We start from the raw sequence: 24480 nt of genomic DNA, 5'->3' as shown, positions 1-24480 counted from the left end.
ATTCACTGCTTTTTGAGAAAAACAGGACTCAAGATGATTTCAGGCAGAAGGAAGGAATGTCGTCTTTGACGCTTTGTATGTTCCAGATCACCTGTGGCAACTTACATGTTATCTACATGGGTAACAAATGAATTAATTAACCTCCATGTAATGACCCTGAGTAGCAAATGGGAAAAGTCTGGTTCATTTCCACCAATAGAGAAAGGCAGTCTCAGCCACTGAACCTTGTAAAACAATGTGTGATTCTGGAAACCATATGGTTTCATCCCAATTTGGAATGGTTTTGATCTGTTGAGTTTCTGTATGGAAAAAGCCTGGATCAAGTAAAGTAAACCAGATTTTTCTTCTTATTATTCTCAGAGAAGTATTCTCATATATCCACGTCCTGCCTTGCTTTAGGAAACATCTGTGGGGACTTACCTGTCTCAGGACAGGTGAGGAGTGGCCAAGGCTTTGTTTTACCAGAATGAATGGGGGAACAGCGGCTCCACTGACCACTGGTCAGCTCCGCTGATCAGAAAGGGAGTTCAGAAATGGAAAGTGGTCTTTCAAGATGCTAATTAGAAAAAAAGCAAGAGCAATTTTTAAAAACAATTTTGCTTTATTGTGTCATCTCAAGGATCTAAGATGTTAGCATGGACGGTGACATAATAATCAGAGATCTTTTTACAAAAAAGGTAAGAGTGTTCACTTTTATGCTTAAAACCTTTCAAAAGCTTCCTCTTGTGCTTGAAAGTCAAAGACCCTTAATAAGCATTTCAGGGCCCTGAGGGTTCCAGCTCCTGTGGGCTTCTTTGATGGATATTGCACCCATCTGTTCTCTTGTGCTCTGAGGACAAAGCTCTTCTACCTCCAACTCATTGAACACACCGTGTTCCCTCTGCTTGACACACTCTTATTCCTTTTTTTTTTTTTTTTGCTGGGCAAACTCTTCCTTATCCTTCAGGTCTTAGTTTAGAAGCCCGTCTTTCAGGAAGCTGTTCACGATCACCGGATGCCATCAGGTTGTTCTGTTATATCTCCCATGGCACTTTGCACCCCCACCTTTATAAATGTGCTATATTTGTTACACTTTTAGTGAATTACTTATAATAATGTACTTACTCTTTGTCTTCCATGATAAATAGAAACTTGGTGAAGGCAGAGATCATCTATATCAGAGATTTTCTTTTGACCCCCAGTATGAGACACTTTATGATCTGTAACCCCAACCCCCAATTTACCCCCTTTCTTCATTCTCTGCCCCCCTTCTAAACTCCTCAGTTTGTCCACTGAGATCCACCTCTTCACTGTTCCTGAGCTGCTCATGCTCCAGAGCCTCTCTCAGATATCTGAATGGCATGCTTCTTTTCCTTCTTCAGGCCTGTAGTCACATTTCATCTCCCAAGTAAAGTTTTCTCTTTTTAAAATTTCTCTCTATCCCCCGCCTGCCAGTCAATGCTCCCTATTCCCCTTTCCTGCATTTTTGTGGTCTCCTTAGCATTTAGTGTCAGTTAACCCACTAGGCACTTACCTTTTTCTTGTCTGTGTCTTTCCCCTCAAAGTAAGCTCTCTGAGCACAGGGGTTTTGTCTGTGTTGTTCTCTGCTGTAGCCTCAGTCTGTGGAATATGACCTGGCACATAGTAGGCACTTAGTCAATATTTGTTGAAATAATGAGTGGAAGTAACTATCTCTAGGCAGAGGTAAAAACAGATGAAGAGCTAACATCTTTGAGGGAGACCTTTTTATAAGAATGTGGGTGCTTAATTATGTAAGGCAATTAATAACAAAAGCAAAGAAACACATTGACAACAATACAATAATAGTGGGGGACTTTAACACCCCCCTAACTGAAATGGACAGATCATCTAAGCAAAAGATCAACAAGGAAATAAAGACTTTAAATGAAACACTGGACCAAATGGACTTTACAGACATATTCAGAACATTCCATCCCAAAGCAACAGAATACACATTCTTCTCTAGTGCCCATGGAACATTCTCCAGAACTGATCACATCCTAGGTCACAAATCAGGTCTCAACCGGTACCAGAAGATTGGGATTATTCCCTGCATATTTTCAGACCACAGTGCTTTGAAACTAGAACTCAATCACAAGAGGAAAGTCAGAAAGAACTCAAATACATGGAGGCTAAAGAGCATCCTACTAAAGAATGAATGGGTCAACCAGGAAATTAAAGAAGAATTAAAAAAATTCATGGAAACCAATGAAAATGAAAACACAACTGTTCAAAATCTTTGGGATATAGCAAAGGCAGTCCTGAGAGGAAAGTCTATAGCAATACAAGCCTTTCCCAAGAAACAAGAAAGGTCTCAAATACACAACCTAACCCTACACCTAAAGGAGCTGGAGAAAGAACAGCAAATAAAGCCTAAACCCAGCAGGAGAAGAGAAATAATAAAGATCAGTGCAGAAATCAATGAACTAGAAACCAAAAGAACAGTAGAACAGATCAACGAAACTAGGAGCTGGTTCTTTGAAAGAATTAACAAGATTGATAAACCCCTGTCCAGACTTATCAAAAAGAAAAGAGAAATGACCCAAATCAACAAAATCATGAATGAAAGAGGAGAGATCACAACCAACACCAAAGAAATACAAACAATTATAAGAACATATTATGAGCAACTCTATGCCAGCAAATTAGATAACCTGGAAGAAATGGGTGCATTCCTAGAGATGTATCAACTACCAAAATTGAACCAGGAAGAAAGAGAAAACCTGAACAGACCTATAACCACTAAGGAAATTGAAGCAGTCATCAAAAATCTCCCAAGAAACAAAAGCCTAGGGCCAGATGGCTTTCCAGGGGAATTCTATCAGACATTTAAAGAAGAATTAATACCTATTCTCCTGAAACTGTTCCAAAAAATAGAAATGGAAGGAAAACTTCCAAACTCATTTTATGAGGCCACCATTACCTTGATCCCAAAACCAGACAAAGACCCCATCAAAAAGGAGAATTACAGACCAATATCCTTGATGAACATGGATGCAAAAATTTTCACCAAAATACTAGCCAATAGGATCCAACAGTACATTAAAAGGATTATTCACCATGACCAAGTGGGATTTATTCCTGGGCTGCAAGGCTGGTTCAACATCCGCAAATCAATCAATGTGATACAATACATTAACAAAAGAAAGAACAAGAATCATATGATCCTCTCAATAGATGCAGAAAAAGCATTTGACAAAGTACAGCATCCTTTCTTGATCAAAACTCTTCAGAGTATAGGGATAGAGGGTACATACCTCAATATCATAAAAGCCATCTATGAAAAACCTACAGCGAATATCATTCTCAATGGGGAAAAGCTGAGAGCTTTTCCCCTAAGGTCAGGAACGCAGCAGGGATGTCCACTCTCGCAACTGCTATTCAACATAGTATTAGAAGTCCTAGCCACAGCAATCAGACAACAAAAAGAAATCAAAGGCATCCAAATCGGCAAAGAGGAAGTCAAACTCTCACTCTTTGCAGATGATATGATACTGTATGTGGAAAACCCAAAAGACTCCACCCCAAAACTGCTAGAACTCATACAGGAATTCAGTAAAGTAGCAGGCTATAAAATCAATGCACAGGAATCAGTGGCATTCCTATACACCAACAACAAGACAGAAGAGAGACAAAACAAGGAGTCGATCCCATTTACAATTGCACCCAAAACCATAAGATACCTAGGAATAAATTTACCCAAAGAGGCAAAGGATCTGTACTCAGAAAACTATAAAATACTCATGAAAGAAATTGAAAAAGACACAAAGAAATGGAAAAACCTTCCATGCTCATGGATTGGAAGAACAAACACTGTGAAGATGTCAGTGCTACCTAGAGCAATCTCCACATTCAATGCAATCCCCATCAAAATACCATCCACCTTTTTCAAAGAAATGGAACAAAGAATCCTAAAATTTGTATGGAACCAGAAGAGACCCCGAATAGACAGAGGAATCTTGGAAAAGAAAAGCAAAGCTGGCAGCATCACAATTCCAGACTTCCAGCTCTATTAAAAAGCTGTCATCATCAAGACAGTACGGTACTGGCACAAAAACACAGACACATAGATCAATGGAACAGAATAGAGAGCCCAGAAATGAACCCTCAAATCCATGGTCAACTCATCTTTGACAAAGCAGGAAAGAATGTCCAATGGCAAAAAGACAGTCTCTTCAACAAATGGTGTTGGGAAAATTGGACAGCCACATGCAGAAGAATGAAACTGGACCATTTCCTTACACCACACACAAAAATAGACTCCAAATGGTTGAAAGACCTAAACGTGAGACAGGAGTCCATCAAAATCCTAAAGGAGAACACAGGCAGCAACTTCTTCCACCTCAGCCACAGCAACTTCTTCCTAGAAACATCGCCAAAGGCAAGGGAAGCCAGGGCAAAAATGAACTATTGGGATTTCATCAAGATAAAAAGCTTTTGCACAGCAAAAGAAACAGTCCACAAAACCAAAAGACAACCGACAGAATGGGAGAAAATATTTGCAAATGACATATCAGATAAAGGGCTAGTATCCAAAATCTATAAAGAACTTATCAAACTCAACACCCAAAGAACAAATAATCCAATCAAGAAATGGGCAGAAGACATGAACAGACATTTTTCCAAAGAAGACATCCAAATGGCCAACAGACACATGAAAAAGTGCTCAACATCGCTCGGCATCAGGGAAATCCAACTCAAAACCTCAATGAGATACCACCTCACACCCGTCAGAATGGCTAAAATTAACAAGTCAGGAAACGACAGATGTTGGCGGGGATGTGGTGAAAGGGGAACCCTCCTACACTGTTGGTGGGAATGCAAGCTGGAGCAACCACTCTGGAAAACAGTAGGGAGGTTCCTCAAACAGTTGAAAATAGAGCTACCATACAATCCAGCAATTGCACTACTGGGTATTTACCCCAAAGATACAAATGTAGGGATCCGAAGGGGTACGTGCACCCCAATGTTTATAGCAGCAATGTCCACAATAGCCAAACTGTGGAAAGAGCCAAGATGTCCATCGACAGACGAATGGATAAAGAAGAAGTGGTATATATACACAATGGAATATTATGCAGCCATCAAAAGGAATGAGATCTTGCCATTTGCAACGACGTGGATGGAACTGGAGGGTGTTATGCTGAGTGAAATAAGTCAATCAGAGAAAGACATGTATCATATGACCTCACTGATATGAGGAATTCTTAATCTCAGGAAATAAACTGAGGGTTGCTGGAGGGGTGGGGGGGTGGGAGGGATGGGGTGGCTGGGTGATAGACATTGGGGAGGGTATGTTCTATGGTGAGCACTGTGAATTGTACAAGATTGATGAATCACGGATCTGTACTTCTGAAACAAATAATGCAATATATGTTAAGAAAAAAAAAAGAAGAAGAAGATAGCAGGAGGGGAAGAATGAAGGGGAGTAAGTCGGAGGGGGAGACGAACCATGAGAGATGATGGACTCTGAAAAACAAACTGAGGGTTCTAGAGGGGAGGGGGTGGGAGGATGGGTTAGCCTGGTGATGGGTATTAAAGAGGGCACGTTCTGCGTGGAGCACTGGGTGTTATGTACAAACAATGAATCATGGAACACTACATCAAAAACTAATGATTTAATGTATGGTGATTAACATAACAATAAAAAATTATAAAAAAAAAGAATGTGGGCGCTTGGAGGAGTGAATGCTATAGTGGGGTAGGGGTGGCTTCCCCCCTTCCCAGTGTGGGCTATTTAGGTCTGTATGAGGTCCTAATGCCTATGGTTTCTTCTGAGAAAGGTTCATTGCTGGTGAAGTAATAGGTGGGAGAGAATGCCTGGTGAGGAAATGATTAATCTGTTGCTATAAATCAGGGATGACAAATGGGCTTAAGTGCCAGTGCCCATTTCCTTTGATTGGTCGTAGTTCCTTGGAAGGCTGTGTTGAGAAGGATTCTGAGGCTTTTCTAGGTCTAATTGTTGTGATCAGAGATGTCTTGGGCTTGAGGGGGCGATGTGGCAGCATTTCCTTCATGCATTTGTATCCTGACCCCTAAGCTTAGACTTGGTTCTGGTGTTTCCCATGAAACCAGTCTCCCAGAGGGACTAATGATACCCCCATTAGTCTATTTGCTGTGAAAGCTAAAGGTTAAGGTGTTCAAGAGGGGCCTAAGAATCCAGATCCTTTGGGGATTTGGATATATCCTGTTGATTGATTTATTTTTTTCTCCAGGGGATCAAATGGCTGAGCTGTGGCGTGGTTTATAGCTTAGGGATTCTAAGCAAGAGGGCAGATCTCTTCTAGTCTCACTTCTTTAGATTGGCTATTCAGACCAATTCCCTGTTGCTAAGATAGTCTACAGACAATGACCCAAGACAAATCAAGTTAAAATCTTGGCCTGAAGAAGAGACTCTGACCCTAATGTGATTTGCCCAGCACACCAAATCTGTGAGCTCATTTACCCATGCAAGCTATCCCTTCCCTTCCCAATGCTACCATCAACCCCATCTCCAATAGCTACCCTGCCAAGATTCAGCTCCTCCTTCTATCAATTGTAATTAATGACATTGCTTCTTTTCTGAAAGACTCTCCTGTCCCTACACCGATACCCTTCACTTCACTGAACATTCTCTTATCACATCTGCTTCCTTGCAGCTGTTTCCACATGTATCTGATACAATTTCTTATACTAAGTATTTATGTATTTTTAATATTTTCATATGTGTCTGTTTTCTCCTTTACTAGATTTAAGCTCCATGAGGAGAGGGGGCCATTATAAATATGTCCTGAATGTTTATATTTATATGCGGTCAGTTTTACTGACTGCATATTAGGAATTCAGCAAGTATTTTTTTTTGTCTAAAATGACCACTGTCTAATACACTGTTGGCTGGATTCAATAGGCCCACCAGTTAAAAGGCATAATTGGTATAATCTTTTTTGGAGAACCATTTTGCAATATCTATCAGATTTTTGAATGTGTATGCCTTCTCTTCCAGCAATTCTACTTCTTGGAATTTATTCTATAGAAATACTCATAAGGGTATGCAAATATCTATATCTATATGTAAAAGGGTGATCAGTACAGAATTATTTGTGATGATGAACATGAGAATAACCTAAATGTCCATCCTGAGAGAAATTGTGATATAAATTATGATATGTACACACAGTGGATTGCAATGCAATCTTTAAAAAAGAAAAGTCATTAGCCAGGGTGCCTGGGTGGCTCAGTCGGTTGTCTGCCTTCGGCTCAGGTCATGATCTTGAGGTCCTGGGATAGAGCCCCACATCGGGCTCCCTGCTCAGTGGGGAGTCTGCTTCTCTCTCTGCCTCTCCCCTCTGCTCATGCTCGCTCTCTCTGTCTCAAATAAATAAAATCTTAAAAAAAGAAAAAAGAAAAAGTAATTGGCTATATGTTGACAAGCAAAAATGTTCATGATATTATGTATAATTGTATAAAATGGTATTTTTTGCAGTAAGCCACAAATATATGTACAAATGTATGTATGTATACAGACATGTAAACATACATAGAAAAGGACTAGAGGACATACACCAAATTATTAGTGATTTATCTATGGTGGGTAGGATTAGGAAAGCAAGTATATTCCTCCTCAGACCTTAGTTCCTCCACTGATAAACTGAGGATATTGGACAAATGGGCTTCTAATGAACAGATTATTATCACAGAGTCCATGGATTTTGTCCCATTAAGGAATGGGGTTAAAACTTCCTTACAGGGCTTTGGATGGGTCAAAGCTATTGTCTATGTCCCAGAGTGCCACTGCCTTAGGTCATTAAATGTCTTGTCTCATCAGCTTCCTGACAGGCAGACACATTATGTGTTCCAGCTCCCATAAAATCTTGCATCTTCGATTTTACATGCCCAATGTGAATGTGATCTAGGTGAGGGATATATATGTGCAGTTTTGTTAGCTTTTACTTACATATCAGATTGACTTTAAAAGTGCTTTGAAAACTTATAAAGTGCTTTGTCCTTGGAGATTTTTTCCAATAGCTCCCTCTTCTCCCATGCGCCATATTCCCAGATCTCTGCATCCTTTCACAATTTGAATTGACTCAAGGTGCTTTACTGACCAATTTAATATAAGCCAGTCTCAAGTTCTCTTGAGCCATGAACTCTAAAAATACTTTATAATCATTATTATTGAAAATAATAGAAATGATTTTGGGTAAGGGAGCTGCAAAACCAATTGAGTTGATTTTGTGGGATTGAAGCTGAGGTCTTCACTTCTTTCAAGGCATCAGTTTTCTTGTATCTAGGCATTGGCTGAAAACTGCCTGGGAATAAGATGGGCTCGTCTGAGAAAAGTGTGAGAGTTCTTGTATTTTATTAGGCAAGGTAGGCATGTATGCAGCCAAGACCTGCTGCACAGGCAGTGGAAGGGGGCTGGAGAGGGATCTGTAAAAATGGATACAGTTGAAGTCATCCTGTTTCCCCCACCCTACTACATGCCCTGGAAGGCTTTTATGAATTGTTTGTAGCTTTGCCACTTGGTTTTAACTGTGAGCAGTTGTCCTAAACAGTGTGTAATTTCTTGATTGGCTTTGGTGAGATCATTTTTTTTTCCATGATAATGCACTGGGATGCTGAAATCACCCTCTTTTTCTAAATTTCTAAATTTTTAGTTAAATATTTTAATAAACATTTTATTTTAGAATAATTTAATGTTTACAGAAAAGTTGCAAAGACAGTATAGAGGGTTCCCATGTACTCCACACCCAGTTGCCCCTAACAATAACATCTTACATTACCATGGTACGTTTGTCATAACTAAGAAACCAACACTGTTAATCATCCTCTTTTTCCCGAGAGACACATTGCCATCACACTCTGGTCCACGGGAGGGATGACTATTAAAGAGAATGACTTCAGCCATCTCAAACTATCAGTCCTATTTGTCACCACTAGGATATAGCCTACTAGGGCTTCTGGGTTGGGTTTGTATTTCTTGAGAGCCTCTTAGAAATGTTGCTTTGGGGCCAGAGTAGCCCAAGAGGTGTCAGTCAAACCCAAATCACAAGATTAAAATGGGCATAGCCCATCTTATAGTCATTCCAAATATCTTGACATTGAGCAGTGATTGAATGATTGGCTGATTGGCTGAGTCTCTAATAGAGAGTAAGAAGTCTTCCTCAGGCCAAGTGAAACAAAACCATAAAACAAAACCACAGTGAAAGAGGAAGAGTAGATTGCTCATTCTGCAAACTTTTTATTGTTAAATCAAACACAGGTATAAAAAGTCACACAAAATAGCTATATGGATTAATGAGTTATAAGGCAGTACCCTTCTAACCACCATTGAGGTCAAGAGATAAAATTTTGTCATTCACCCCAGAAAGCTATCTTCTCTATCCAATCTCACCCCTCCTTTCCCCCAAAAGTAACCTGACTTTTATAGTACATCACTTCCTTGTGTCCCGTATAGTTTTATCATCCAAGTGAGCATCCCTAAATGATCTAGTTTAGTCTTATCCATTAAAAAAAAGTTGACATATCTTTCAAGTCTCCTTTTATATACACGTTTCTCATACAGTCCCTTCTTTCTCTTATAATTTACCTTTTGACCTCTGGAGTTTTCCTATAGTATGGATGTTGCTGAATAGGTACTTATTGTACAGTTCAATATGTTCCTCTGTCTTCTGTATTTTCTGCAAGTTGGGAACTGTATTCAGAGACCTGATTAAATTCAGGTTCATTTGGCAGGAGGCATTGAGCTATTTCACCAGGAGGCATATGATGTCCAATTTTTGCTCTTTTTTGAATATTAACATCAGCCAAATCTCAATGTTTGGATCCATTAGTTCACTGGGAATTACTAAATGGTGATGTCTAATTCTACCATTTCCCTTTCATTTATTAGCTAGAAAACTTATAAGCAGATGCTTCCCCTCATCTACTCTTTGATTACCCAGTGGTGCAATTCAGGATATGCTTGACTCTTTCTCTGTATTTACCATAAAGATAATGAATTGGTTCCTATTCTCCTCTGAAGGTAACCAATTAGTTTTTAAAAATATTGTTATAAATTCAAGGACTTGAGCATTAATTGATGGGTTCCTAGACTACATTTTTAATTTATATTTCCCTTGTCTTTAATGTTCCGAATATATGGGTCAGTGTTTGTGCTTGGAAACTTGGCTACTTCCCTGCCTTCAAATCACCTGGAAAGGAAGCAGCAAAATTCCCCATGGACTGCTTAAAGACCAGTGGGAGAGGCTTGATTTTAGTTTTGTATTTATTTTCAGTTTTAATCACAGGTTAGGGCTAGTGGCAATGAATGTGAGGAGTTCTGGCTGAGAGACTTTGAAACTTTATGGTCCAATTGTCAAGATTCTTGTCACTGTCAGATGGATGCCATTAAAGATCCCATTTATCCATCCTTTTCTCTTAGGATTCCATGAGCTCCAAGCCCCCCATCTGATTCCCATGTTTTACTTTCCATGTGGCTTGACAATGGGAGGAGAATGCCCCAATCGTACAATGCTCAATAATTTTCTCACTAGAAATGAATAAATTGGCATTTTGTTGTCAAAATTGTATTTTATATTCTTTTCCAAGGAAATGTGAGCCCTAGAAATGCTTTCACTATAACCTTGTTTCTATCAAATTGGTTCTGTCCAGTTTTAGGATAACTCTGTACTTGGACTGTTCTTTTCCTAGATTTCGTCCAAGGGAGAGACTTACAGTCATTCTAGGTAACTGAAGAAAAGCACATTCTTTTCAAGTTGGGTCCACTCACTCACATGGCCCTGAGGCAGGCCACTGATTACTCTCATTCTCTCACTCCAACCAGCAATGAGGTACTATTGTTAGAAACCAGGTACCTTTCCTTGGCAACAACAGCTGCTAACTAACAAGTAGATCATTAACTAAGGGTAATGATGGATATAATCAGATTGCCTTGCTGGCCTTAAAAAAAAAAAATCACTCCTTACCAAACTCCGCCCCCTGCCCCCGAATAAATGAGAATGTCATTTTGGTACTTGAGTTCTTTTCTCACACAATTTAAAGGGTTATATAACATGATGCTCAGATTCTTTGGTAAGGAGCATTTCGAATCCACAGATGAATTAAAACACATTCTTACCTTATCTCACCATAGGTGGAAAAAAACAAATTTTGTGTTTTACTTTCTTAGTCTTTCTTTGTTCTGGACACCTAAGCACAAGTTACAAAATTGCTTACTCCTGGCGATAAATCTAATGCTTTCTGTTATCTATGGGGAATTGGTTTGTAAAATTTCAAAGCCCTAGTCTCTTTGGCTGAATCCTATGGAAAATAAAAATTAATAAAAAATAGTAATAAATACTGATTTTCTATAGCCCACTAAGCAAAGTCTAAATTAAATGACTTTACTTAAAGCTTTGTTGGCAGAATAATTAATGAAAAACACCAGTCTTAAACAATTGGCCATCCATCTTTAGGCATAAGTGAAGGACAGAATCCATATGACATTCCACTGAGGATGAAAAATGAACAATTGCATGGGTCTTGGATGATTCTATTTGACAGAGCACCCTGGAGACTTTTTAAATGTCCTCTTTTTCCTGAGACATATGGACTCTACACCATTGTCATATTTAATCTGAGAAACTGGGTTCCCATGCATTCTATTTGTTTGTTTCCTTGCTTGAGGCCTGTGGCTGGGGCCTCTTGAGTTTGTAGCAATTGGAGTCAGCTTTTGTTTGTCCTTAAAGATGAAATAAGACAAAACCATAAACATGCTACAAAACACCAGAATATAAAGGGGATTATTGGTGCCATAATTAGAGAACTAGGAGGTTATTATTCCAGTTGTCCCTCCACCCTCCCAACCACATGCCTCTTTGCTAGCCCAGGAACAAAAGAGATTTAAAAATCAGACAGTCCTGAGTTTATTTCAGTGGAAACTCTCTTAAGTTTGGGCATAGTTGGAGGGCATTTACTTGACAAATGAAGAGTGTTTACTCTGTCTTGGAGTCTCAGAATTCAGAAAAGAATCAAAATAAGTCAGCCCCAGATAACCAAAGAATCTGAGCATCATGTTATATAACCCTTTAAATTGTGTGAGAAAAGAAACTCACCTATGTGCATATCTCTTCAATTATTTGAATGTCCACGTTCCCCTTCAACTCTCATTTCAGAAGTCTGACAGCTGGAGGGAACTGCTTTCTCCCAAGGAGGTGAGTTGTCCATTACTGGAGGTGTTTAACCTGAGATCTAAAGGCCATCTGTCAGGGATAGTGCACCTAGGATTCATTCACACATGGAATAGATATCTGAAAAAGATAACTCAAGACACTTTCCAACTCTGAGCAGTTATGTGTTAGAAAGCAAGCATGCAAATTTAAAGGAAAATTAACTTTTGAAGACCACAGCACATACCCTTCTAGGAAATATTTTCCTAAGAAAGTATCGAAGAACTGCTTTTGGAGACCCAGGAGAAAATATGAGACTTGGAGCAAATGTGGTCATATTGAGAATCAGTTGGCCATTGAACCAAATTCTAATATTTCTGTGTACCTCTTATTCCTACCAATTTTTCTTACTGTGCGTTGTGGTCTTTTGACATTCAATGACAAAGAATAACTGCACATACATATGTGAAAAATCTCTCTTATCTAGTCCTGACTCCCAGGGAAAAGGGAGACAGGAAACACAAGTATGTGTTGCCTAGTCAAATGTTGTTGTGTGTTTTTTTTTTTTTTAACCCCGTTGAAGGCTTTTTGCTTAGTAAATTAGTTATTCAGAGAGATGTGATACCTTAAGACACACAGAGTTCTTTCAGGACTCTCAGAAATCACTTTACATGGTACACTGGAAACTGGTTTAAAACAATCCAACCAGGGCATGGAAATTAATAAAAAAAAATTTCTATTCAAGAGTAACTAGATGTTGAAAAACCAGAAGTTCATTGGAACAATATTGAATTAACCGTTAATGAGTCCCCCAAATGGGTTATAGCATAAAAAGGTGTACAGAGAATATGGAATGAGTGACTATATATCCTGGATTAAGAATAGTAAATATGTATCGCACATACCACTGTTTTCCTATCCTGTACTCATGGCAGACCACATTAATTGAGCACAGCACTCTTTGAACTTGGGCTTAATTTCAGTCTTAGCACAGAACTCCAGGCAGTTCTGTCATTTGACTAGAGTCCCTCTTCTGTCATTCTTCCAAGAACTCTTCTTTGCAGGCTTTCATGTCCACTATGGACAAAAACAACTCCTGTCAAAGATGCTGGTGATTCAGTTCCATATTGCCAAGACCAAATGTCACTTCTTAGGGTTCATCTTGTTCAAGTTGTTAGCAATTGATCTCTCCTTGTTTTTTAATGTACTTCTTCACTTGGCTTCTAGGACACCATACTCTCTTGATTTTCCTCCTACCTTATCACTGTTCCTTCTCAATATCTTTTCTGGCTCCTTCTCATCACCTAGATTTCTAAATACTGGAGTGCCCTCTGTTGCTGCCTTCTCTGTCTCCACTCACATTTGATGATCTCATCAGTTTCATGGCTTTAAATACTATCTGTATGCCGATAATGATCAAATTATATCTACAGCTTGGCCCTCTCTTTAAACTCGAGTCCCAGCTCCCTATTTAAAGTTCCATTTAACGGGCTCCTGAGTGGCTCAGTTGTTAACTGTCTGCCTTTGGCTCAGGTCCTGGTCCCAGGGTCCCGGGATCGAGCCCTGCATCAGGCTCCTTGCTCAGCGGGAAACCTGCATCTCCCTCTCCCGCTCCCCCCGCTAGTGTTCCTTCTCTTGCTGTGTGTCTCTCTGTCAAATAAATGAAATCTTAAAAAATAATAATAAAAAAAATAAAGTTCCCTTTAGGTGTCTATTAGATGACTCAAACTTAACATGCTTAAAATTTTAACAATTTAATTTTATTCCTCAAGCCTATCTCTCCCATTAATATCTTTTATTTTAGTTGCTTAGACTAAATCTTGAAGTCACTGTTGACTCCTTCCTTCCTGTCTTTCTTTCAAAACCATGTATAATCCACCAGAAAATCTTGTTGCCACTACCTTAAATTTGAATCTGGAATCTAACTACTTCTTACCACCTTTACAGCTGTTGTGTCCTTGGGTCTTTGGTTAAATACCTACTGTGTGGATAACTCACTTTTGGAGAAAGCAGTTCCCTCCAGTTGACAGGCTTCAGAAATGAGGATTGAAGGATAAGATATTGTGATTTATAATAAGAAGTATATTTTTGTTCTTTGTCCACAGTTTCTGGCATAGTGCTTCTTTTAAAACCCTTGGAATTTCCTAAGTGATGGGAACAAAAAACTGTCTTTTGTTAGGTTAATGAGGTGACTTTTAGAATGCATCTAAAGATGGAGGCTGGCTGCCAGTGGAGCTGAGCATGTGTTTAGAGTTGGAACTTTCAGTCCCACCCCTTCTGACCTCCTGGGAGGGTAAAGGGCCTGGAGATTGAGTTTAACTGTCAACTACCAATGATTTAACTAATCATGCCTGTATAATGAAACCTCCATAAAAACCCACTGCTATTATCTCTGGCACCTGAAATGATTCTGTCTTAGGCCAGATTTCCTGGAAATAGACTCTGAGACTAGTGTTCAAGATATCTCCTGGTGCATGTTTGCAGGAGCAACACCTATGAGGGAGTGAGGAAGTAAGATTGGACAGAGGTGGATGTAGAACTGACAGGTAATTGCAGCAGAGACTGTGGCCTCAGGATAGTCCTTGGGTTGCCCTGAATTGAGGCCAGGGACTAGATCTTTGTGCTCCAGAGATGAGCAATCATCGGATGTGAACTGCTACCAGAGAAGGAGCCAATATTTCCAGCTACTATGAGAATGAATATGTCAGTTTGGGTGGTGTTCCACAACATCCTCTACATGTGATTGAGATGTGGCTGATGTTCTAAAATACTTGCTTTCCAAAGCTAAGAGATGGAGTGGAGTGATGCAGAGGACATAGGCAGAGTCAGCAGGGGCCCAGCCTCAGAAGCCAGAGGTGGCTTTTCAGCTTCAGAAAACTGATACTAGACATGAAAGTGGGAGGCATCTCTGCTCTATGTCCTTGGGAACAAGATCAAGAGAGAATATTTCTTAAGAAGGGAACAGATTGCTTTTGGGCAAATCTTTCCTAGATATTCTTAAAAATAGATAAGGAACCATAAACTTAATACAAAGCAACTGAAAAGTCTGTGATTTAAAAATTGTATCACACCCCAAGTTAATTTTCAGTGTCTCAAGCCTCTAAGATTTATGCCTCTTGGAACATTCAAAGCAACATAAGCAAAGTTATTATTCACTCATCCATTCACTCACTAATTCATTCATGCATTCATTCATTCACTCATTGATTCAACAATTTCTTATTAAATTGTCAGGTGGTAAATATACAAAACTAGTACTACTAACTGTCTTTAAAAAAGTTCTTACATTGTGTCAGGTACCATGCTAAGTAGTTTACTACATGGATTATCTTAGCTCATCTTACGATTCTATAAAGTAGGTATTATGGTACTATTTTTCTTATGCTTTTTTTTTTTTTTTGAGTTAACAGTTAAATCACTTGCTCAAAAGTCACAGAACTAATAAGTGGCAGAGCCTGGATTGCAATCAAGATGTTTGAGTTTGTAAAAGACTAGTACATTCTCTTTACAAATAAAGAATAACTAGGCATGTTCCTTACCCTCAAGAGGCCTACAGTCCAATAGGGAGACAGATAAATCAATAAATGAGAGAGTCAAGATGTGCGTCTAGGTCCAAGTGTCAAGTACGTGTTCTTTCTTCTCTACCTATTTGTATACTTCAAGGATGGAAGATTGTACTATTTCTAGTGATTTAATCAGGATACTTTTGACTGCACATAATAGACTATCCAACAGAAAGTGGTTTAAACAATAGGATTATTGCACACAAGAATTCTGGAGGTAGGAAGTGCTGGGGTTGGTTGGTTTGGTAGCTCAGTGAGGTCAGGGCTCTGGGTTAGCTTCCCCAAGACACTTGCCCCAACTCTGGACTAGTTCAGGCACAAACAGAGTAAAGAAATAAATATGAGAAGGAATAACAAGGATGTCTTCCTTTCCTAACTCCAAACAGCTATTCTCAGGGGCAAGGTTAGGAGGGATGATGCTACCTGGGTTTTGTTTTTTAAAATGTTCAGAAATGTAACATAGATTATCTACTGCGGAGACACACTACTTTTAATGGAAAAATATTTTTGGTTAAAATCTAGGGGGCCATGTGGTACTAAAGCAGTTTCTTGTTTGTGAGGTCTTGATGGAGTATGTGAAGCATTTGCCCATTAGTCTTGTAAATGCATCACACACTGATTCGAGGACTTACTGAAGGAAGTTGCCCTGTGTTTCTTCTTTCTGGAATAAAGTGTTACTTACCACTGTGAACATCTTTCACTGGGTTCATGCACAATGTAGTGGAACTGAGTAATAAACAGAATGCTGTCAAAGATATATCTTCCCATAATAGATCCTATACCTTAAAATGCCTACAGGGAATCACTTTTTTTAAAGTCTATAACATGCAGTAGTTTTGATACAACTGGTTGAGCCATGCAGAAATGATTAAAAAAAGAGTAATAAATTCAGATTTTACACCAGGCACCGAGCATTAAGCCAAAATGAAACTACCATACTCAAATCTTCTACAGCTTAGAGCTAATTAGACCTACATTTCTGAATGGCACAGCATCATGCAATGCAGCAATTGTTATAATAACTATATTCTCATCTAGTGCTGGGTGGTGATTTACACTAGCAATGTCTGCTAGTGCTAATGGATGTTGTAGGAGAAAATCTCTGGGGGCTCTGGAGCAAAACTGGGAATTTTGCCCCTGGGCATCTCTTTCCATTGGATTCCTGGTGATTGTGCTGAGTGTTTGGCAGGGCAGAGATATAGCCCAGGGGCAGTAATGTCTCTGTGCATTTTAATTACCACTGAAACACAGTGTTTCAGATAATGACTGGGTTTTATATAGATCTGAGGAGAAGTAGTAGTTTGTACTACCTCTTGAGGTTGTTGGGAGGATAAAGTATGACTCTATTAAGTTCTGAGCATAGTGCCTAGCACATAGTAAGCACTCAATAAATGGTAGCTGCTTTAAAAAATAAACGCTTCATCTATGGGTTGGAATGTATGGTTTATCCTAGATTGACTTTTGGCCCTAAAATGAGGCACTATTTCAACTGAAGCAAGGTGGTTAGTGACTTTAATGCCCTGGATTTCCCCAGAAAATTACATAAGCAAGGGTAATCCAGGGTCTCTGTTGATCCTGGCTGACGTTCCACACGTCTAAGTATGCTTAGCTCCTGCCTGAGAAATAAGGCTTGATTCAGTGGAAAACATGTCTGAACATTCCAGTCCTTATTTCTCCTTTATAAAGAGAGCCTGTTGTGCTAGTGGGAAGAGCTCCAAATTACCTGCAAAGGGGATGGTGAGTGTGCAGAAGGTGATTAGTAGGCTAGAGGCCAAGTGGGAGGGGAAGAGGGGATTCTTTATAAATGCCAACCAAATTCATGATCCAAGGGATTGGTGTGGACTGTCTTCCTGGGAAACCAGATTGCCACACCATGATGATTTTCTTCATTCTTTTCAAATTCATTATTCATATCTTAAAATGAAACTCAGATACACTGAATGCTTCTTTTCTGCCCAGAACTGGGTCAAGCCTTTTATATGTATGATCTTTTCTAATCCTCTCAATCATCCTACAATGTGGATATTATTAGCCCCTGACATTCGGTGTGGTTATGTGATCTGGCCATTAGGCCACCCAATTAATAGGTAGACTGGAGTCTAGCTCAGTTTTGTCTTACTCAAAAAGCCACGATCACACCACTGTCCCCATGGTCCCTGCTGAGGAGGTTGTGGGATTGCATTTGCTCATTGTCCCCAGATGCTCTGAGTTTGTAATACATGACCTCATGCTTTTTGGCTACCAGTCAAGGAATGGATTAATCCTCCCACCGGCCTTGATTGATTCCTTGCCTCCTGCTTAGCACTATACTAGTTAGAGTGGGCATAAATAAAAAAATATGAAACGAAGTCCCTAGCTTCAAGGAAAGAGCACACATAAAGCATTAGGTGAATAGTACAATACCTTGTATGATGAAAGACTAATATGGCAAGTATCACAACCATGTGCTGCGTAGCTCACAGCACCTACTTCTTGCACCCCATGTCAGACAGTCTAATTCTTTTCTTGCTGATTTTGGACATGGTTTCAGTCTCAGAATCCTTCTCAACGTAACATCTCAGGTGGCCACAACTCTTGTAGCTAGTCACCATCTCTCCTGTAAGCATTGTTGTCAATCAGAGGAGTAGGAGATTAAGGAGGCCTGGAGGGGTCAGAGAAGGCTAAATGGGAATGGTGTGTTGAAGCCCAGCTCTGAATAAAGGGGCGAATTTAGCAGTGGAATTGTAAGAAAGAATATTCCAGGTGGAAAAAAGCACATTAGCAAAGCCCCTGAGATGAGAGTGAGGGGGGTAGCCTCCTGGGGTTAGGGACAAGAGTGAATTTCCCAATGTGATGCTCTTGGAGCAGACAATGAGATTGAATAGGACTTTTTTATGGACTTGATTTTGACCTATTTATGAACACCATAGCCTATCAGAGATAATAAGGTAGTAAGAATAGTAACTCCTATTTAATAAGGTTATTGTGCCAGTTGTATTACTACTGCATACATGGGTTGTCTTATTTTATCCTTGGAGCAACCCTGAAAGGGAAGTACTAGTATTCCCATTTTATAAAGGGGAGTAACTAGTGTTTAAAGATAATAGGCTATATACCTAGTTATATAGCTGGTAGGGAATGTTTAAAAATATCTTATGGACTTTACCAAAAAATATCTGAGACTATGGACTTTATCTTCCCAGAATGTTCTTCCCTTGCATGTGGGCACAGTCACATATACACATAAACATACACACACATACACACAATCTCATATGCATAGACTCGTACACACATACCTTATACAGATGTAGCTACATTTATACACACATATATGCACATGCACATATATATTCATGCACACTTATACTGTACACATCCATATATGCACATATACATACAACATATACACACTATTATTCTAGGAAGAGTCACTGCTCTTTGATCACAGTGGTAAGTATATGACCCAGAACAGGCAGAATCAGCCTTTTCTCCCAGCATTTGAATCCTGGGTAAAGATACACAGAAGATGGAAGGAAGCTGAGACATCTGATAGCAGTGCTCTTGAGAAAACATCTTGAGTGACTGATATCCCTGAGCTGCCTGGTTCTTGTCCTTCCTGTGTTTTGTCTAGCTCTTTTATTCCACAAGCCACACAGTAGACTTAAAATAGTTGCTTATTTATCCCTTAAGTCAATTTCTGTTGCTTGCCACCAGAGAGCCCTAAATGATATAAATCATCTCTTCCATTTAACCAATACCAGTGATGGGGTACATTCCAGTGAGAATTGTGTCCGGCAAAATGCTGAAAGAAAGAAAGGAGCATTTTGTTGCTTTGTTACAACACTGTCTGTGGGATAGGGTCATGATGTAAATGAGACTGATATATGAGGGCCTTCTGGAATTTACAGTTATAAACTATTTACAAATAGGGACCAAGACAGAGTGCCCTTATTCTGAATCTATGAATTTCTAACTCATGACCTGATGTTAAATCTTTTGGTTGTAGCTTGACTTATGTTTTCCTCACTCTTTCTTTTTGGTCCTAATATGATGGCTAGGTAATATATTGTTTCTTCACCTATCAGTCCTTCAGCAGATATTTACTGGAGCACTCCACATAAAGGTGGATACTTGGGATTAGAGAAATAGTTCAAGATATAGAGACAGAAATTTGGAGCTGGAAGATACATTTAAAATGGTGTAGTCCAGCCCTTCTTATTCTTATAGAAGAGAAAGAGAAACTCAGTACAGTTCAGTGACTTAAATAGGATCACAAAGCATTGTGATAAGTCTGTGTTTTGGCACCTATGACCTAGGTCTTATCTCCTAGGTCAGTGATATTTATGGTTCCTAATCAAATTCTTGGCATCTAGGAGAGAGATGAGGCAGGCAAACAGGAAGCAATTGGCAAACTCAGTCCCCTATCAGGTGGCCTTCCTCTTTTTCCACTCAGTAGTTCTGCAGAAACCAAATAACGCAAAACACATTTCCTCCACAAAACACAAACAGAGGTCTCCAGCCTAAGCTGGAAACTTAGTTTGGAAACTTAATATGAAGTCCTTCCATAGCATCACTAATTAATTTTCTCTTTCATTCCCAAATTGGATTTTTTTTTAAATGTAAAATTGACATACAACATTATATTAGTTTTGGGTGTACAACATAATGATTTAATATTTGTATATACAGTGAAATGACCACCAGAATTAATTTAGTTAACATCCACCACTATACATAGTTACAAAATTTTCTCATTCTTGTGATGAGAACTTGGAGAGTTACTCCTAGCAACTTTCAAATATGCAATACAATATTTTTAACTATAGTTGCCATGATGTACATTATTACAGCCCCATGACTTACTTATTTTATAACTGGAAGTTTGTGTCTTTTGACTCCCTTCACCCATTTCTCCCACCTCCCCCAACCAAATTGGGGTTTTAAGGTGATACCACTCAAGGAGAGAGTAGGATCTGTTGTGCCTGTGGTACTCCAATGAGCCACATAAAGTATAGAGCCCTGCTTTTATCCCGTAGGCACAGAGAACCCCAATAGTTGAGAAAAAGAGATAGGTGTCTTCAATGACTTTTGATATGTTAATTCTGCCCAATAGAGAAATGTGGACCAGTGATTGTCAGAATCTTGCCATCTCATCAATCAAATAAAGACCCTACCTTTGAACTACTACCTTAGGCTCCCTTGATCTTTGCAGTGTAACATTAAAAAAAAAAAAAAAAAAAACTATGTAAAACACGCACGCGCACACACACACACACACACACACACAAGATAGAATGGACCATTTCTTCTTTCTTGAAATTCACTTTTTCCTTGGCTGCTGTGACACCACAATGATGATATTCTCATTTCTGGTGGCTCCTTCTCAATATATGCTCTGTGGGTTATACTTCATCCACCTTTCTTTTAAATGTTGGTATCCTACAAGGTTTTATCACTGTTATATGTCTCTTGGTTTATGAACTTTTCCTGGTCAACTTTATTATGGGGGCCATCTGATGTGTTGGCCCTGCTAGTATCCATCCTACCCTTCCTTTAGTTAAAGCGAATTAATTTGTTGTGGTGGAACCAACAAAACCTCTCCTAATCTCAGTAGATGTGATTCTGGTGTGCTGGTGAATGTTTAACAATCAGCATTCAGGGGGAAAAAGCCATGATTTTTAACATTTATTTGGTGTAAATACTCCCACCATGGTCAGAGCCTATTTAACACATGTTTATCGAGCACCTAATATGTGCCAGGAGGTATTGTTTTAGATACTGGGAATCCAGAAGGTGAAGATAACTTAAATAGTCTTTATGCTCATGGCATTTATATTCTAGTTGTGAAGATAGATAAAAACAATTAAGTGTATAAATTAATTAACAAGATAATATCAGGTAATGGCAAGTACTATAAAATAAAGTAGAATAAAGGTCAAATGAGTGATGGAGGTAGGAAGCTATCTCAGACAGTGTGGTCAGGGAAGTCTTCACTAGAAACTGACATTTGAGCTGAGAACTGAATGAGGAGAAGTGAACCAGGTAAGAGCTGGGGAGCAGCCCAAAGTTGCAGCCCTGGAAATTTTGCTGGATCTATTTGGAAAGAGGTGGTCTTTTTACATGGAGGTTACTAAACTTGTAGGATGTCAGTCTGGAAATGTTGGTGGCATCCATTTTCCCACCTTGAGGGGACAGAAACGCTGAGATAAGAGGTAGAGAGAGACTGGTTCTTAGTGGTAATATTTGGACATTTGGACATCCTTACGCCACAGTATCTAATGCCAGCATATTCTTGCATTTTTAAACACACGAGCCAGTAAATACCACTGCCCGCCCTTTTTTGGTTCACACAGTTTGTGTCTTAACTAATGTTTTAATTAATAAACATATCTACTGCCATGTCTTCAAATACTACTTATTATGGAGCGAATGACTCCAAAATCTCTCTCTAGATTGGATCTGATTCTAAACTCCAGATACATGTAGCAGCCACCTACTAGGTATCTTCACCTGCAGGTTTTTGGAAACATCATAAATTTCAGTTCATCTTTCTTTCCCAAACTGCTCACTCTGTTTTTTATTTCTACACACCATGCCAAGCCAAAACCCTGGGTGTCATTCTGTACTCCTTACTCTCCTTCAAACTCCTGAAGAAATTAATCATTAATTCCCATGGCACATGGCTCATAAATGTCTTGGGAACACACCCTCTTCTCTCCATTCCCAGTACTCAAGCTCAGGTACCTGTTTCTCACCTAGATTTCAAGTCTCTTTCTACTCTTCCTGCCCTTTAGTTTCCACGATGTGGTCAGAGTAAACATTCTCTTTTTTTATTTTAAGAAGTTTACGTAATAGTAAATGTGACTTACGACCTCATGTCAGTTAGGATCCTTCAGAGAAACAGAACCACAAGGAGGAACCACTAGGAGTTTTATATGTATATGCATATATATTTGTATATATGTGTGTGTATTTTAAAGAATTGGCTCATGCACTTGTGGGGGATGGCAAGTCTTAATATGTAGGGCAGGCTGGCAGGGTGGCTGCTCAGGCAGGATTTCTGTTACAGTCTTGAGGCAGAATTTTTTCTTTGGGAAATCTTTGTCTTCTCAAGTTTTGCTCTTAAGGCCCACAACTCATTGGGTGAGGCTTACCCACATAATGTAGTATAATCTGCTTTACTTAGAGTCAGTTGATAGTAAAAATTAGTCATATCTACAAAATGCCTTTTCCACAACATCTAGACTAGTGTTTGGCCAAGCAACCGGCCACCATAGAGTAGGTAAGTTTACACATAAAATTAACCATCACAGACGTAAAGTAGGCATTACAGAGCTGGCCACATCCAAACTGGATGATTTCAATAGTTCCTTGAGAAGGCAAGTTGAGGCAGCTCAGAGTTGAAGGCGTAATTCAGTGTGCAAGAGAATCATCAGAGTGCTTGTTGTCAAAAATGTTGGTTCCCTGACTTCATTCTCAGAGGATTCTTACTCTTATTCTTTTTTTTTTTTTAAGATTTTATTTACCTGAGAGAGCGAGAATGAGAGAGAGAGAGAGAGCACATGAGAGGGGGGAGGGTCAGAGGGAGAAGCAGACTCCCTGCTGAGCAGGGAGCCCGATGCGGGACTCGATCCCAGGACTCCAGGATCATGACCTGAGCCGAAGGCAGTCGCTCAACCAACTGAGCCACCCAGGCGCCCTCTTACTCTTATTCTTAATCCCAAGAGGATTCTTATTCCTACAGTGGGTATGAAGTTAACTTTACGGGTCTTCACCAAGATTTAAAAAAGAAAGGACAATTAAAAGATTATAGAAAGAATCGGAGGGCATCCCATGTGGTAAACGTGAGAACTGTTTCAGTGAAATGTTCGTTTCTCTTTATGAGTGTGTGCATGAGGGGTTGGGGCATGTTGTAACTGCGGGTCATAGTCAAGGTAAAAAAAGGTTTGAAAGACCCTGGTGAGGAATATAGTCAGTATTCACCCTTGTGACATGATGTGGCAAGTGACTCTTCTCTTACTCCATGGACTCTTATTGCCATTGACAACTTCATCCGTCCTTCCATGGGCAATTTCTTCATCTTTTGGTCTGAGTCCAGTGGTTATGGAGTAATGAATGGTTAAGGAGAGAGGGTACAAAACAAGAGTTTGAAATCCCCATTCCAACAAGTTCCTGCATTCTCCTGCTTCCCTCCAGTTCCTCCTCAACCTTCCCTGGAGTCCCTCTTTGCAATTTGTACGACTTTCTGTTGCCTGTACTGCAGGGACAGCAGAAGCCTGCAGTCAGATGTAGGGTCAAGCACCCCACAGAGCAGATAGCAATAGCAAAGTGTACTTTAATAACTTTCACTTCCCAAGCAGCTCTGGGAACCAAGCACCAAATTTCCAGCGCTGTTGCTCCTCCGTTTCCTGGCCCGGGGGAAGACCTGACTGATGGCTTTAAATATCCATCAACAAATAATAAATAATAATAATAACCTGCCTGCCGCAGGCTTGTCAGAGCCAGGGAGGTTGGGTTTGCTGATGCTTTCTCGTGTCTTAATACAACCTCAAAGTCAATTTTAAGCAGAAACCATAGCAGCTTTGCACTACAGGAATTTCTCCTTGCTGCTGTCCTTAGGTCTGATTCCCAGGGTTCGGACCCATCTTGGTGAGATGCGAAATGGGTGATGTGTCTGTTGTGACCTGGGATTCTCAGATCGGCAATTTTTTTCTTTCCTTGGATGCACCGTGTCTCAGGCACCATGGTGTTCTCAAATGTCCTGACTTCCCCCCTTTCTCCCAGGTTATGAGTTGGAAAAGAGCCAG

This window comes from Callorhinus ursinus, unplaced genomic scaffold (genome assembly GCF_003265705.2).
Source record: "Callorhinus ursinus isolate GAN/ISIS: 27379988/994484 unplaced genomic scaffold, GSC_fseal_2.0 scaffold3, whole genome shotgun sequence".
Taxonomy (NCBI): Eukaryota; Metazoa; Chordata; class Mammalia; order Carnivora; family Otariidae; genus Callorhinus; species Callorhinus ursinus.
This window is presented reverse-complemented; position numbering follows the sequence as displayed.